The sequence below is a fragment of the Psittacula echo genome, assembly GCF_963264785.1.
Source record: "Psittacula echo genome assembly, chromosome: Z".
Taxonomy (NCBI): domain Eukaryota; kingdom Metazoa; phylum Chordata; class Aves; order Psittaciformes; family Psittacidae; genus Psittacula; species Psittacula echo.
In genome coordinates this window covers 98,654,315-98,669,881 of record NC_137742.1, presented here as the reverse complement: position 1 = coordinate 98,669,881, position 15,567 = coordinate 98,654,315, and positions in this window count along the sequence as shown.

Genomic DNA, 15,567 nt, shown 5'->3' with positions numbered 1-15,567 from the left:
TCAAAACTGAAATAGTCTTTAAAAGAAACTTTGCATAACACCTTCTGAGAAATGTGAGATAATACATAGAAAAGAGAATTAAACACCTGGTATCTAAGGAACAGGAATAAAAAAGAATATCCTACAAATAATTTATATGGTGACCAGTTTTTTTCATTCAGTTCTGAAATGTAACTTGTCACATTGTATGACATTAATTTTTTATTCCCTTTCCATGGTTTTCTTCAGTGCTGATTTGAAGGTAATAAAAGGTTTTTCTTTCTTTTTGAATCATACATCTGATTGTCAGGTTTTATGCATAGATATTAATTTGAGTGTTTTATTGTACATATCTGGATAAATTGCCTTATTGCTATGCAAAGAGAAGACTCTGAGTGTTACAGGTTGTTTCTGACAAACCCATAGTGTAATACAGGGACTGACGTAATCCCTCTTAGTCGTAGTTCATGGTAACTTTGGACCACATACTAATATCTTTATTTAACTGACACTGCAGGTAGCTACAGATTTGTTAATATGTCTGCTCCTTGAACAAGGAGTTAGTCTGCCTGTATACCAATGTACATATGTGGACTCAGTACTTGGTCTTATAAAACAGATTGAAAATCCTGCCTGAGGAGCAGTCTCTGACTGCTCTATGAAGACTTTACTGTGTTAGATACGTGCCGAAGGCAAATCAGGTTCTTCTCTTGTTCCAAAAGCAAAAGGAAGCTAGTATTTTTTTGCCATCTTTTGAATGTTTGCTTTTCCCCAAGGGCCCACCTACCTCAGCTTTTCAGCATACAGTGAAATTTCTATTCCTTTTCCAGTTTGTTCTGTTCCTTCTCTATATGCCTGCACTGCACCCACTGTATTGCTCAAGGTACAAAGATGGATTTAAAACCAACTTCATAGTGTCAGGCAGGAAGTCAATGTCTTTGTTTCCTCTTTCACTGCTTCAGAAGGCCAGCAACAAGCTAACACAATGAAATAAAAGTAAGTAAATGCCAGCTTGCTAATACCCAATATGAAGAGATACAGAAGAGACAGAGACTAAATCTAGGGAGATCAGGCTGATGTCTCTTGGGTCAACTGATATGAGAGTGACATTTCTGAATTTATCTTCTCATGTACTGTGGAAGTTGGGCTTACTAACTCAAAGTTCTTAAATGTACATGTGTGTGTCAGGCTCACTGATCTCCTATAACTACCTCTGAAAACTTTGTCTTTAGTCAGTCTATAGGAAACCTCTTTTCCGTCCTCTCTGATGATAGTGAACTTCTCAACATGGGAGCCATTTTTGGCTGGTGAGTAGATGATGATAATGTAAGGTGATTTTACGTCATAATGCAAATAAGTAATGACAAAAATACTGCTCTGGATGCAACTCAAAAGCAGGAAACTAACTGTCAAAGTATCAGGAAAAAGTATGGAAGCTCCTTTGTGCATATACTAATTTTATCTTGTTTACATTGCTTAGAAAAGAAAATTGAGCAATATAAATTAATCAGTATTTTGTAGTAGTATAGCTGTGAATGCAGTTAATTAGCAATGAGGAAAAATGATCCTAAAAATAATGTTGGAAATGAAGTCTGGTTAAATAGATGATAATGCTTTTGCTGGCTGTGTGACAAGCCCCAGTACAAGATGTCTAGTCTATAGATTTTACCACTGAGTACCTCATTGCCATACTTCATGTAAAACAATGCAATTTTATCATTCCTCCAATAAAATTAACTACAAACTGGGCTTGTAGTGCAGCATTTATGCTGGCCTCTATGCCCCAAAGGTCATTGTATTGTCTGCATAAAATATTTGAGTCATATTTGAAAGAAGAGTAATAGGATAAAAATGTCTTTGTTGGAAGTGTTTGCTTCCCTGGAGTGCAGGAGCTCTTGAGTACTTAACCATAGTTCCATAGCAGATGGTGAGTGGCCAAGCCACTATAGTGGAATGAGAATCTCTAATGTCAACATTGGCTTCAGCAATGAAAAAGACACAATTTTTTATAGAGAGAGGTCTTCCTTTCATCTGCAGCATAGCAGTAAGTGTTAAGCTGCATTTTAACTAAGTGGTTTTATTTCCTACAGCAACTAAAGTGTCTGTGTTAGGATAGTAAAAACTACTATAATTATCCATAAAAATGTGGGTCTGCTGAAATCAGTGGTAAGGCTACTTGATTTCTGTGGAATTGAGGTTTCACCAGTCCATTTAAATGTCAGATCACAATAGCAGGCCTTTTTGCTTTGAGCAGCATCAATAGCATGGTGTATATGATAATAGTTTTAAAATAAAAGAGGGAATATTCAGGCTTGATATGAGGAAAAAATTCTTCACAATGAGGGTGGTAAAATAATGGCACAGGTTGCCCAGGGAGGTGGTGGTTGCACCATCTCTAGAGACATTCAAGGCCAGGCCGGATGTGGCTCTGAACAACTTGATCTAGTTGAAGATGTCCCTGCTCATTGCAGGGGGGTTGGACTAGAAGACCTTTGAAGGTGTCTTCCAACCTAAACAACTCTATGATTCTATATCCATAGAATCATAGAATAGTTAGGGTTGGAAAGGACTTTAAAATTATCAAGTTCCAACCCCAATGCCATGGGCAGGGACACCTCACACTAAACCATGTTACCCAAGGCTCTGTCCAACCTGGCCTTGAACACCGCCAGGCATGGAGCATTCATAACTTCCTTGGGCAACCCCTTCTAGTGCCTCACCACCTTCACAGTAAAGAACTTCTTCCTTGCATCTGATCTCAACTTCCCCTGTTTAAGTTTGAACCCATTACCCCTTGTCCTATCACTACAGTCCCTAATGAAGAGTCCCTCACCAGCATCCTTATAGGCACCCTTCAGATACTGGAAGGCTGCTCTGAGGTCTCCACGCAGCCTTCTCTTCTCCAGGCTAAACAGCCCCAACTTTCTTAGCCTGTCTCCATACGGGAGGTGCTCCAGTCCCCTGATCATCCTCGTGGCCTCCTCTGGACTTGTTCCAACAGTTTCATAGAATCATAGAATGGCTTGGGTTGGAAAGGACCTTAAGATCATCTAGTTCCAACCCCCCTGCCATGGGCAGGGATGCTTCACACCAGGCCATGTCGCCCAAGGCTCTGTCCAACCCCGCCTTGAGCACTGCCAGGGATGGCACATTTACTGCTTCTTTGGGCAACCCATTCCAGTGCCTTGCCACCCCCACAGTAAAGAACTTCTTCCTTATATCTAACCTGAACTTCCCCTGTTTAAGTTTAAACCCGTTACCCCTTGTCCTACCACTACAGTCATATCCTTTTTATGTTGAGGACACCAGAACTGCACACAATGCTCCAAGTGAGGTCTCACGAGAGCAGAGTAGAGGGGCAGGATCACCTCCTTCAACCTGCTGGTCACACTTCTTTTGATGCATCCCAGGATACGGTTGGCTTTCTGGGCTGCGAGCGCACACTGAAGCTGGCTCATGTTCATTTTCTCATCGACCAACACCCTCAAGTCCTTCTCTGCAGGGCTGCTCTGAATCTCTTCTCTGCCCAACCTGTAGCTGTGCCTGGGATTGCTCCGACCCAGGTGTAGGACCTTGCACTTGGCATGGTTAAACTTCATAAGGTTGGCATCAGCCCACCTCACAAGCGTGTCGAGGTCCCTCTGGATGGCATCCCTTCCCTCCGGCGTATCAACTGAACCACGCAGCTTGGTGTCATCAGCAACCTTGCTGAGGGCGCACTCAATCCCACTGTCCATGTCACCGACAAAGATGTTGAACAAGACCGGTCCCAACACCGATCCCTCAGGGACACCACTCGTTACTGGTCTCCAGGCGGACATTGAGCCATTGACCACAACTCTTTGCGTGCGGCCATCCAGCCAGTTCTTTATCCACCGAGTGGTCCACCCATCAAATTGATGTCTCTCCAATTTAGAGACAAGGATGTTGTGTGCGACAGTGTCAAATACTTTGCACAAGTCCAGGTAGATGACATCAACAGTGTATTAGCATCAAAATTAGATGTTATTATAAATGACAGTGTATCAATATTCACTTATGGTTATCCTTGTGCCTAATGACTCATTTTGAAAGTGAATCATAGCAGTTCTATGAGACAAATCATTCTTAAGCCTGAATCTATATGGACAGTATGGGAACAGAATTCTTTTTCTCCAGAATAAACAATGCTAGAGGAGTCAAGCTTATGCTGAGTATTCATTCTACCATTTAGAGAAGAAACACAAAGTGGAATTCATGCAAAAATATTACAAAAGTGTAGGTAGACTCAATTGCAAGCTGGTCTTGCTCCCTGCCAACCCAAATAGGGAGCACTATAGTCACTTCCACACAGAGCTCACTTTTAGCTTGCTGAGTCGGCTGAGAGCGCTGTCCCCTCTAGCAGTACCGCACACTGAGACTATCACTGTTAGAGCACTGTACATTGTGTAGAAGTGTTTTCTGAACACTTTAGCTCTGCAGATAACAGAATTTACATGCTATTCAGCTTAAACAAGACATGTGATATATGTGACTCTGTCCTCCCCCTGGGAAAATACTCTGTTTCGCTCTACTATTTTGCTCTTTGCCTATCAGCTGGGGTTGCTGTTTTCAGACTATGATAAAATGCTTTATTCCGGTTTTGCAGCAGGAATACCTGCATTCCCAAATCCTATCACACACACACGTAAGCACAGACACTTTGACTGCTGTCTCTTTAGTTAAAGTTAGACAGTGAAGCATTATAACATCAATATGCTCATAACAACCAAAAAGTTATGATCAGTACTAAGAGGATAATTCTGTCTGTGCAAAAGATTTTTAGTGTGTTAACCAGCAAAATCACATTTTACCTTAGTTTCTGAGGTGGTGGGAAAAGGAATTATGCTTGCTGGATGAAATCTGAAATGGTTTTACTCTGAACCAGCTGGGAGTCACAGAACTGGAATGACAGGATCAGGAGAGCAGAGACCAGTCTGGTTTGGCATGAAAGAGGAGACAGAGACAGATGAGGGACATGGAAAACATCAAAATGTCTGAATAAACAAAAGGGCTAGACCTCAGCTGGAGTAAATCTGAGAAGATGCAATGAATTCAGTAAAACCTACTCTGGTTTACTCTAGGCCCACAGACTTTCCAGGGTTTGGCTGATCTAAATCATATAGTCATTCTTTCAAAGTTTATTCCAGCACTAATTATTTGGTGTATCTAAGGGCCCGACATTTGTTTTGTGAGGCTTTCTAAGACCTGATTTTACCAAGAAACCACAGGATTCAGGGTAACATTTTTTAGACTGCTTGGTGTCAGTGGTAGTTTTTTGTCTTCGAGGTTTGCTTGGTTCCACAGCTGCGGTTTTATTAAGAAAAGCTTCATGTAGCATCTGGTTTTTCATTGCCTGTTCCTGGTGATGTTTGCTGGAAGAAAACATAACGTTTCCAAGTTGCAAGTGAAAAGTGTGTGCACTGTCTGGATCCTCCCCCCAGACTTGTTAGAGTGCAGGTATGCTACCCAAATCCTACTCAGAGCTCTGATATTATAAATAGTGGCTGAAGTACAAAAGGCAAAACCTAAACAAACTTGAACATAAGTCTAAAAGCTCTAAACCCAAACAGTCCATAAATAAATGATAAGATTCCACAAGATGAAGAATTTATGAATAAAAAACATGTAAGTTCGCTTGGTAGCGTGTTGGAAACATGCCACCTCCAGCAACTGGTAATCAGATCCACCTGAACTAGTGGTTTATGACTGAAATAATGTGAAATATTTTCCATCTACTGTATTAGAAGCTAGATTAGAGAAATCAAAAAGAAAGGTGTAACTACTCTAAAAAATAAGGAGAAAAAGTTGTGTTTTCTCAGACATTTTGTTCGTAATAAATCAATGTTTGCCTCCTTTTGGTGTCCTCCTTACTTACAGGGGAGGAGGTTACCTTTCACTTATCAGAGGCAGCAAGATATTTCTGCTCTTGGAAATGTTGCTGTGAACTAGATGGGTCTCAAATGGAGTCTAATTTCTCATTACCTTTCTAACCTTTCAGCCTCTGCTTATTCCCAGAATGAGGAATTTTTAAATGTAAGTTCAGAAGCAAACTGCAACTTTTCAACAGTTTTCTCTATTTAGTCAGATAAGGACATCTGTGCAGTCTTAAGGGAAACCTTCCAAAGTGTTAGTGATCCACTGATTTTTTTATTTCAGTTGGTGATTGACATAAATAAACCCAAATGCGTATTTTCTTGAGACTTCTCTTTTCTTTTTTTCCTTGAGTTTCTACATTTGGGCTTGTTGATGAGAGATAAAAACTCTCTGTAGATGAGAACCTTTTATGGCTTAACTTGATCATCATGTGAAACTAGATGAAGTGCATCTAACAGGATGTAGATGAGATGCTGAGCACAACTCATTCATAAAAATTGCAAGTCTCCAAACGAAGGCTGCAGTGTTATTCATAAAATTCATTGCTTTTTCAAGTCTATTAATTAGTGCTGTGAATGAATGCAGTTGTTGGCACAGTGTATTTATTGTTTGTTGAATTCAGGAATAGAATTGAAGCCATATTAAAATCTCCCATCATAATAGCAAAATTTAAGGAGCTCATGCTGTGAGCTGCAAACCACATCAACCTTCAGAACTGGAAACAGCCAGTAGTTGTCTTAGATAACCATAAGAAAGCATGTGGTATCATGCATATCACTGTGTGGTAACGATTGTTGCTGATTTTTTTGCATGTAACTAACACGTTTTACTTATCTACTTATGCAAATAGCTTGATTTAAGTAAGTCCTTTAATTAGATTCAAATCTGAATTAGGTTTAGTTGCCTCACATTTCCAGATGTTAGTCTTCCAGTGCAATGAGTAAAAATTTTAAATGGTGTGCCTTGTATAACGTAGAGACATAGGATGGAAGCTTGCTCAGGATCCTTCAAAACAGCTGCATTTTTATGTAGTGATAAGAGAAAGCATTATTCCCAATGTGTAAAGAACTGACTACAAAGTGTACTCTTTTGAAAATCTGAAGAGAGTAATAAAAAAGTTTCCTCCTTAAAAATCTTCCAAATAAGAAAGTTAGCAACACGCCACAAGCTGTTCTAGATGTTGTTGGTAGGTGTTTTGTTAGACCTCTTGAAAGATTCACTAGGGAGAGATAAAAAGAGGCAACTTGCCTGAAAAGAATAGCTCCAAATCTGAAGTAGTATTTAAATGGAGCAAAGATCTGTAACATGTAGCCTATTTTAGCATTATATGGATCAGTGACTATCAGCTGTCTTTGGCGAGGTGATATAAAGGACAATGTAATGCAAAGTAAATTTGTAAAAGTTACTTTCTAGTAAAGAAACTCTATATCAAAGCAAATCTCATAGCAATGAAAATTGGTATAATCTTTGCCATGCCAAATAGTCAATCCAAACCCAAACTATTGTTTCACTTTGTTGGGTTCTGGAAAAATATTTCCCAACCATTAATTTGTATCATGAAGTACTGAATGCTATGTGAAAACAGCACACAGACTTGTACTATTTAAGACATGGTATCACTTTCCCCTGCAATTTTTATTTTAATTTTATGGCTTTTTCATGGTTTTCTAAAAAAGGGCTGCAGATCACTAGGGGAAGTATCAGAGAACTGGCATAAATTAAGACTGTCCCTATATTCCTTTAATTTCAAACATCAGGTTTTTAAAGAAAAATAAATAATAATAAGAAAAGCAAGCTCCTTATTTGTGTGGTGGTGTGGTGGGCTCAGATCAGGTCAAATCAAAAGCCCACTAGGCTTCATTTGCTCTTGTTCTCTATAGGACTAAATGTGTTGTGTTTACATCTTTATATAGAAGTCCAAACCTATTGACTCAATTTCTAAACTGTTTTGCTGGGAGGGGATGAGCCAGATAACATCTCTTCCCAAGCCTGCACACCATCTCAGTGAACTTAAAACACTGTCAGCACTCTGACACAGGGTGCCCAGAGAAGCTGTGGCTGCCCCATCCCTGGCAGTGTTCAAGGCCAGGTTGAATGGGGCTTGGAGCAACCTGCTCTAGTGGAGGTGTTCCTGCCAACAGTAGGGGGTTGGAACTGGGTGAGCTTTAATGTCCCTTCCAGCTCAAACCATTCCATGATTCTATGATCTTCAGGTACTAGAGACCAAGAAATATCTTGACTTGAGAACACCTGTCAGCTCTTCTCTTGACCAAGCCCTTAAATAGCTGTCGTGTGCTTTTAGACTCCTTAGTCTCCAACCGAATGTGGGGTTTTTTCCTTCTCACAAAGCCTCTTCAGTTCATAGTGAAATGATCACAGATATAATCAGAATTTTCATTTCTAAATGTTTTTAACTCATTGTTTGAAAGAAAACCAGCAAAAAACCTGAAAGATGACAGCATCTATAGATAACGAAGGATAGAAAAAAGCATAGTGATATATTATGAGAATAATCAACTGCCAAAATTATTTTGTATTCAGGGACTTTCTGAGCTGGAGGGTAATCTTTGTGTTTAAAAGCCTTTATTAGATGTTTCTTCAACAAATTTGTTCAATCCCGTTCAAGCCTTTGCAATCTTCCAGCATCTACAACATCCTGTGGAAAGAAATTCCATGTGGCAGTCTGTTAGGCTGATGATTGTGCTGCCATTGTGTTTCTACAATGTGTGGAAATTAATGGCTCTGTTATATTTTCCTGCCCATTATCTTAACACAGGAAATCACTCAGATACTGCTCAGAGCACTAAGCTAGGCTCTTGACTGATACAAATTGAAATCATGGAACTAGGGTAATTGATAAAATAGTACATTGTTATTGCTGTGCAAGAGCAGTCTTGAGTTTCAGATGAGGTCAAATTTTTCCATCTATCCACACAATTTACCTACAAAAATTCTTATTAGTTTGGCTTTGTGAGCAATCTGCTGGTACTCCCAGGAGGAAATAATTGGGTGAGTCCTCTACTGTGGAGTGCTGACCTGCTGTCAGGACTGTACTTTGCCTAGTGATCTAATCTATCCTGTCTGACTTCACAGTGCTTTCAATGGCAAATATACAGGACATAAGGTGACACAAAGTCTTTCTAAAAAGGTCCCAGAATTTTTCACCCTGTGGACATAACATCTGTAGAAATTCTACATTCTGGTTGCCTGGCAGTGGGAGAAAGAACATGTGGAACTGTGTCCTGGGAGGATTTCAGGCTGCAGTATTCTTGGTATCTCTCAGATCTTACAGGTAAGTATAGTCCCATTGCATAGAACTCCTGCTTTCTACTCTGGTTTCTTTAGGATAGAACTTCCATTTCATCCTCATTAATAAGAATACAACTTTATGTGCAGGGATCTTGAAGCCTTGAGAGACTTTGTCAGGCCAGATTCTGTGAAAAGATTCTCAAGGGAACTCACTCATGAAACCAGTGCAGATAGCCTTTCTAAATGCAGTTAGGAGTGAGAAGAGTGTATATCAGATTGAGCATCTTTTGAAAATCCCATACTTAGAGGATTTCATGCAGGACTGCATAATTTATGATACTTCACTGCCAGCAGTACGTTGGCTGCAGAAGCAATGTGCTTAATGCTGGCTAACTGCCCAAAGATGTAGCCTTTCTGGGCAAGTTTTGCAGCCTCTGACCATATCTTGAAGCAGGTATTGACCTGGATCTTAGCTGATTGAAAGCTTATCTGGGCAAGTACCTTTTATCCTGGAAATTCTGCCTTCTGTATTCCAGAAACTCAGCATGTGTCCCACCTGTCTTGCTTCCTCCCAGTTTTAATTGCTTTTAATTCTGAGTACCAGATAATCTTTTCCCCTTATTTTCCCAGAAGACAGTTATGCATGGAAAAATTGTTCCTGGTGTCTGGCTGTGGGGTGGATCATATTCCAAATACAAAGGATGACCTAGTTTCGGTATGTGGTGTGGCAGTATTCCTCAACTCTGACTGTATTTCAGTAGCACTTAGCACCCTCACCCAGCTCCTGCCCGCAGACCGTTTCCCACTACAGGAGTGTTCATTTTCAGTATAAAAATATCCCTAACAAAATGACAGATTACCCACATTACTGCTTTTTAATGAAGGAGACTCTCTAATGTAAAATAATCAGTGTGGTTTTTGGTTTGGCTCAGAGGTGGCTTACAATAAAATATTGAGTAGTAAAATGGTAGGTCAGAGTAATGCTACAGTAATACCAAATTGTGCATGCCTATCACATTTTATTCCTGTACTTGAAAGGTTGCTCTGGTTTTACTTATAACAAGGCCTTTTTACTGCATTGGAAAATGTCCATTCCAGGTTCTATCTGCACTGACTTTCAGAGGACTGAATTTATAGCGTGGCTCTCATTTGTGATCATAATTTTGATTTTCAGTTCAACATGGGCAGCTCCTGTGTTCAAGTCCTTTGGACACCTTTTGTAATGCTTCCTGTGTCAGCAGGATAGAGGCTTTCATACCGCTTTGGATGCCCTCCTTCACAGAGTGCTCAGTGACAGTTTAATACAGTGTGTAAATGATGGAATACCAGTCATATGCTTACTTGTGCGTATGTGTGACAGCTACAGGGATTTCAGGGAGCTTATCTCTCTTGAACAATCTAGAAGCCACCAAAAATGCTGATGTAGGAGATGCAGTTACAGAGCTTGTTATGTAGGCCCTAAAAGGTCCTAGTCAACTGTCTAAACTATTTCTGATTTGAAAACCTATTCTACTTCTTCAAAAAGTACTATGTCAGTAGTTTCATGCCCTGTCTTCAAAAGGACTGAGTACTTCCAATTAGTATCTAGGTTCCCTTCTGTTCTCTGTCTGCATGCTAATGTGGTTCAAACTGCTTAGAAATACGCAAGAGCAAGTCTTAAATTATCACCTCACCTCATCAATTAATATCTGCTGGCAATGTCTTCAGTGTCAGTATACATCTTCTGAAAACAGAACCAGGTCTATGTACTTCTTAAGGTCTTCATGAACCCTCTGTTTTTCTTGTGATTGCTACCAGTGTTAGAAGTGTCATCCTTCTGGAGCAACAAGAAAGCGTGTCTGTCTCATTTCACAAAGCCATTAGGGGATCTCCTGTTGCTGCTCAATTCGTCTAACTTCTCTGACCTGACCTAGATTAGGTAATGGTAATGAGAAGCATGTTTTGAAGATTACCATCCAGGTGGCAGAATGAATTTTTGTTTATTATGAGCTGATAATCAGCTATTATTTAATTTACACAACAGCTGCAAAAGTAATTACTTGAATATATTGAACAGCTATGTCTAATGAAGGTAGTCTTATAATGACAGCTACATTCTGAAGTTCTTACTCATAAAGCAATAACCAGATTTTTGAAAATTTATGACAAATTCAGAGGAAACATCTTTTCAAGGTTGTCTTAAAGAGTAAATTCTGTTCAAAGTCATTTAGTGCAACACATCTAAATTTTTGCTGCTTCTTCAGAAATATGTGCATTATTAAGTGGTGGAAGGACAAAAACTAGGTTAAATTATTGTCCATGTGAAGACTAATGTATTATGTACATTGCTGAATGATGTAAATACAAGAAAAATAGTACGATTTTATTTATTCAGATGGGAAGAAAGCATAATAGTTGGAGGAAAGCATTTGCACTGTAACAAAGGAGCTAAAACATGGCTACTTGGTGATTTGCAGAACACTTCTCAGGTTGTCAAAATATATGGGGCATGGCCTTAAACGTTCATAAGCGTTTTGTGTCTTTGCTCCATATCAGTAGATATACAAGTTGTCTTGTTAATTCTTTCTCTGATGTTCAGTAAGATTATATCACAGTAAAACATAAGTGTTGTGCCTTGCTGAGAGTCACACAGGTGAAAAGGAGGGCTGAATAGAACACTGTGTGCATTCTGAACTCAGTTCCTGGAGGGATGATTAGAGTATCAAGGGGACAGAAAAGAATTGGGTCAGGGAAGCTGCCTTGGGAATTAGGATAAGAATATATCTCTGGAAAGTGGAGGAAGGAAAGATGAATGAGGACCTGAGCTGTGAATGGACCAGACCATTTGGGTAAAATTGGAAAGGAGTTAATAAGAAGTAAAAAGACTTGGGTAGATCCAGTATATATTTTGTTGGAATCTCAGAAATTGAGGCCTTTCATCTCTTACAGATCTTTCTTTTTCTATAAATAAATAACTCATAGACTCCAGAACACTGCAGACTATTTACCTGCACTTCATACTTGTAAAATCTTTCGCTTGCCTTCCGTGGAAGTGGAAGTATCTGTGCATCTTTAGTCTATAAGCACTGCAGAGCTATGATGATTTAAATTGTTTTACATTGAGCCATTTTCTCCTGTTCTGTGTTCATTGCACATGTACAATGAGCGTGTACGAGTTCTGTGTACATTGTACTTGTACGAGTCCAGAATGACTAGACTCTCTTCTGCTTTTCAGAATTTCATTGAAACTGTCTTACTATGGAATGCATGTATTTTTCCTTTAAAACATGTTCTTCTGCATTCCACTTTATGGCATTTTTATGTTTGAGACCTCCTCACTTTTTAACAATTTATGATAAATGTGATTCTGTCACTTCATAAAAATTATGGCTTCACATGATGTAATGTCCTAAATAGCACTTATATCAGCAATAATGCAGACTTCTAGCTGTTCTGATTGTCAGCATCATTCTTTATAGGCACACCAAAGTAGGTAATTTTTGTGCAACTCATAGTGGCTCAGCAGTGCATTACACAAGGAATTAGAGTAGAAGCAGTGTTTTCCAGTCTCCATGCTTTAGGGCAAACCCAGACTGAAACTGAGATTTGGGCTGTAAGTATGATAATTCCTATCAAAGAAGGAGAACAGTTCATTGCGGTCAGTTTAGACAATCTGCTTTCTTTTAATTGCATTAATTTGAGCCAAAACTTTTTAAAGTCCAAGTTTCATAAGAAATGTTTTCACAGGCACAAGACTACAAATGTCAGATTGACCTACAGTTCTACTTTTCTGAATGTCTTCAGTGCTGCTTTTTGCTCAGTAATGAGCACAGCTGTATAGTAACAAGCTATTTTTTCATTCCATGGAACGTGGAACAACCTGAAGTGGAACTGGGATATGTTTCACAAAGGACTGCACAAATAGAGCAAAAAACAACAAGCGGTAATCCTTGCCTCAGTTCCAGTCTCCAGTTTTTATGAGGGATGAGTTGGGAGGCTGTGCAGTTTGATAGATAGGACACTGAGCTAGGTTACCAAGATTTCCATTCATGTTTCAGCTCAACCCTTGACTGTCTATACGACTTCAGCCAGGATTTGTTATTCTGGCTCTTTAAGGTCCTTTAGGACTTAAAGTTGTAGAAAAAAGCAAGAGTACGATTTTTCTCTTGTCTCAAACACTTATCTTCCTGTCTTTTCCATAGTGATCTTAACATAATTCAGCATTAATGATAATGCACTACCTTAGATGGGATTTACCTAAACAGCTTTAAATGCCAGAAAGTTCACTGGGGAAGTGTTGACTTCAAACTCTTTTATGTAAGCTTGTGAAAGTTAAGCACCTAGGTCTTAAGTAGACATAGTAACTTAGTGCCTATTAACAGGATGGACTGCTGTGGTACTGTGATTTTAAAAGGATGCAAGTCCAAACTTTGGTATTTAACTTTTAGACATAGAAATCTAATAGAAATCTAACCTTTTGCCTGTGTGTCTTTTACTGTACTCCTGAACATTGTTTGTTGCCATCCTTGCCAATAGCTACAGTTTTAGCTGCTTGTATAATGGTATGTGCTTACAGTATGTTTCTTACACTCCCCTCATTTGGGGGCCCTAAATGGTCCTGTACTAATTGTTAAGAAGGTTTCTTTTCTGAGTATGTTTCTGACATGAACAATCACTTGAGCATCAGGCAGCTCTGCTAAAGCTTCAGTCATCCCAACTGTGAATGTTCGTAGTCAGCTGTCACATTTGCCATCTCTATGGTGATTTATTTTCTCTTAGTTCTCTAAAACCTGAGAAATAACATCTTGTCTCTCCCTGATGTCAGTTAATTGATTGTGACGATTACATCCATAGCTGTTTAGCACTGATCATTCGGACAGTTAACCTGGGTATGTAATACTGCAGGTTTTGTGATCTTGTTACACTGGGCATATTAGATGCCTACTTTTCTCTCACATGAGGTAAAAATACATTCCCTATGTTAATGTTCATATTTGCAAAGATGATCAGTTTAAAGATAAAGATAGTAAGTTTTGGTTGAATGTGTTGGTGCACATTTGATCTAGATGCTGCGAAAGCACAGTAAGCCGTGATGTAAGCCATGATGGCTGCAGTGTACATCTCTCTCTGTGGATAATTTTTAAAGACAGCATATTTCAAACAGCTATTAAAATATTTTATCTGTAACTTGAAGGATATATACTGTGAACTCGTTAAAATCTCTTACGTCATTGTACTCATTAAACTACCTGTAAAGGTCAGGGCCTGTTAATTTGATACAGTGACTTCAATGACAGCGTTATATGGTTGAGCAAGCAACATTCAACTCTAAATCATCCCAACTATTAGGGTAGATAGGTGTAAGAGCTGTTGAAAAAAACCTCCTAGGTTTATCACATGGTTAGTTCAAGCTTATATTACTCAACTTTAGCCTACGCTTACACAAAGTCCAATGAATTTAATGGAGAGGCTTCCAACTTGGGCCATTGGGCACTTCTGTGTTCCAAATAATGGAGAGGAATTCAGCGGCTTAAATGAGCATTGAGTATGCAAAATGTATACCTTGTAACCTATATTTGAATACGGTTTTATTCCAGCACATTTCATGTAAGCATCTTTGCAAATTATGGACAGCAGATTCCCTTTCTTAGTCAAAAACTTTTAAGAAACCTCTGACTCCAAGTTCCTTTTTCCTACAACAACAGAGTGTTTGCTGTGTGAAAAGGACTACAGTGCACATGTTTTGTGAGGTGAATAGCGTATACTCAATGTGAATGATTATGCAGTTGTTCTGTAGAGGACATTTTCTGTGGGTTCAGCCTAATGAAACATATGCTTCCTATTATCTCAAATACATTTTTTACAATAACCATTTCAACATTATAAAAACGTTTAGATGTTTTCCCTATAATTTATATCCTTCTTCAAATCTCACCTCTTAGAACTCATAATCATTTTATGAAAAAATATTTCAGCTCTTTTAACTATTATTACATTCAGAAAACAAAGGATAGCCAGTCATATGCATTCCATCCCAAACTGTGTTTGACCTCATTCAGAACTAATAGGATATTTTTTATAAGATTTTTAAAAAAATAATAACATTAATCTACCACTCAATTCCATTATTCTTCCTTAATTGTCTTCTTCAGTTGCTCTGTCTGTGTCTGCCCTTCTGGCTTCCTTTTCCTGTAAAATACTCTAGCAGCTTATTATGCAGGAGAGGAATGAAGCATGTGAAGACTGAAGTACACTCTGGCTTTCTTTTTCTGTACAGTGCTTTACCAGAGTGTTATGCAGGGCGCGAGTGAAACACATGATGGAGCAGCGTGTGGAACCCTGGACTTCTTGCTTTGTTTTCAGAAAGAACAGTGTAGTGGTAAAGTGTGCTTTAGAATTTTGAGTTTTTCTTTGTTGGAATGTGTCCTCTGGATTTCAGACGGATGGTCCAGGAGTACACATTTG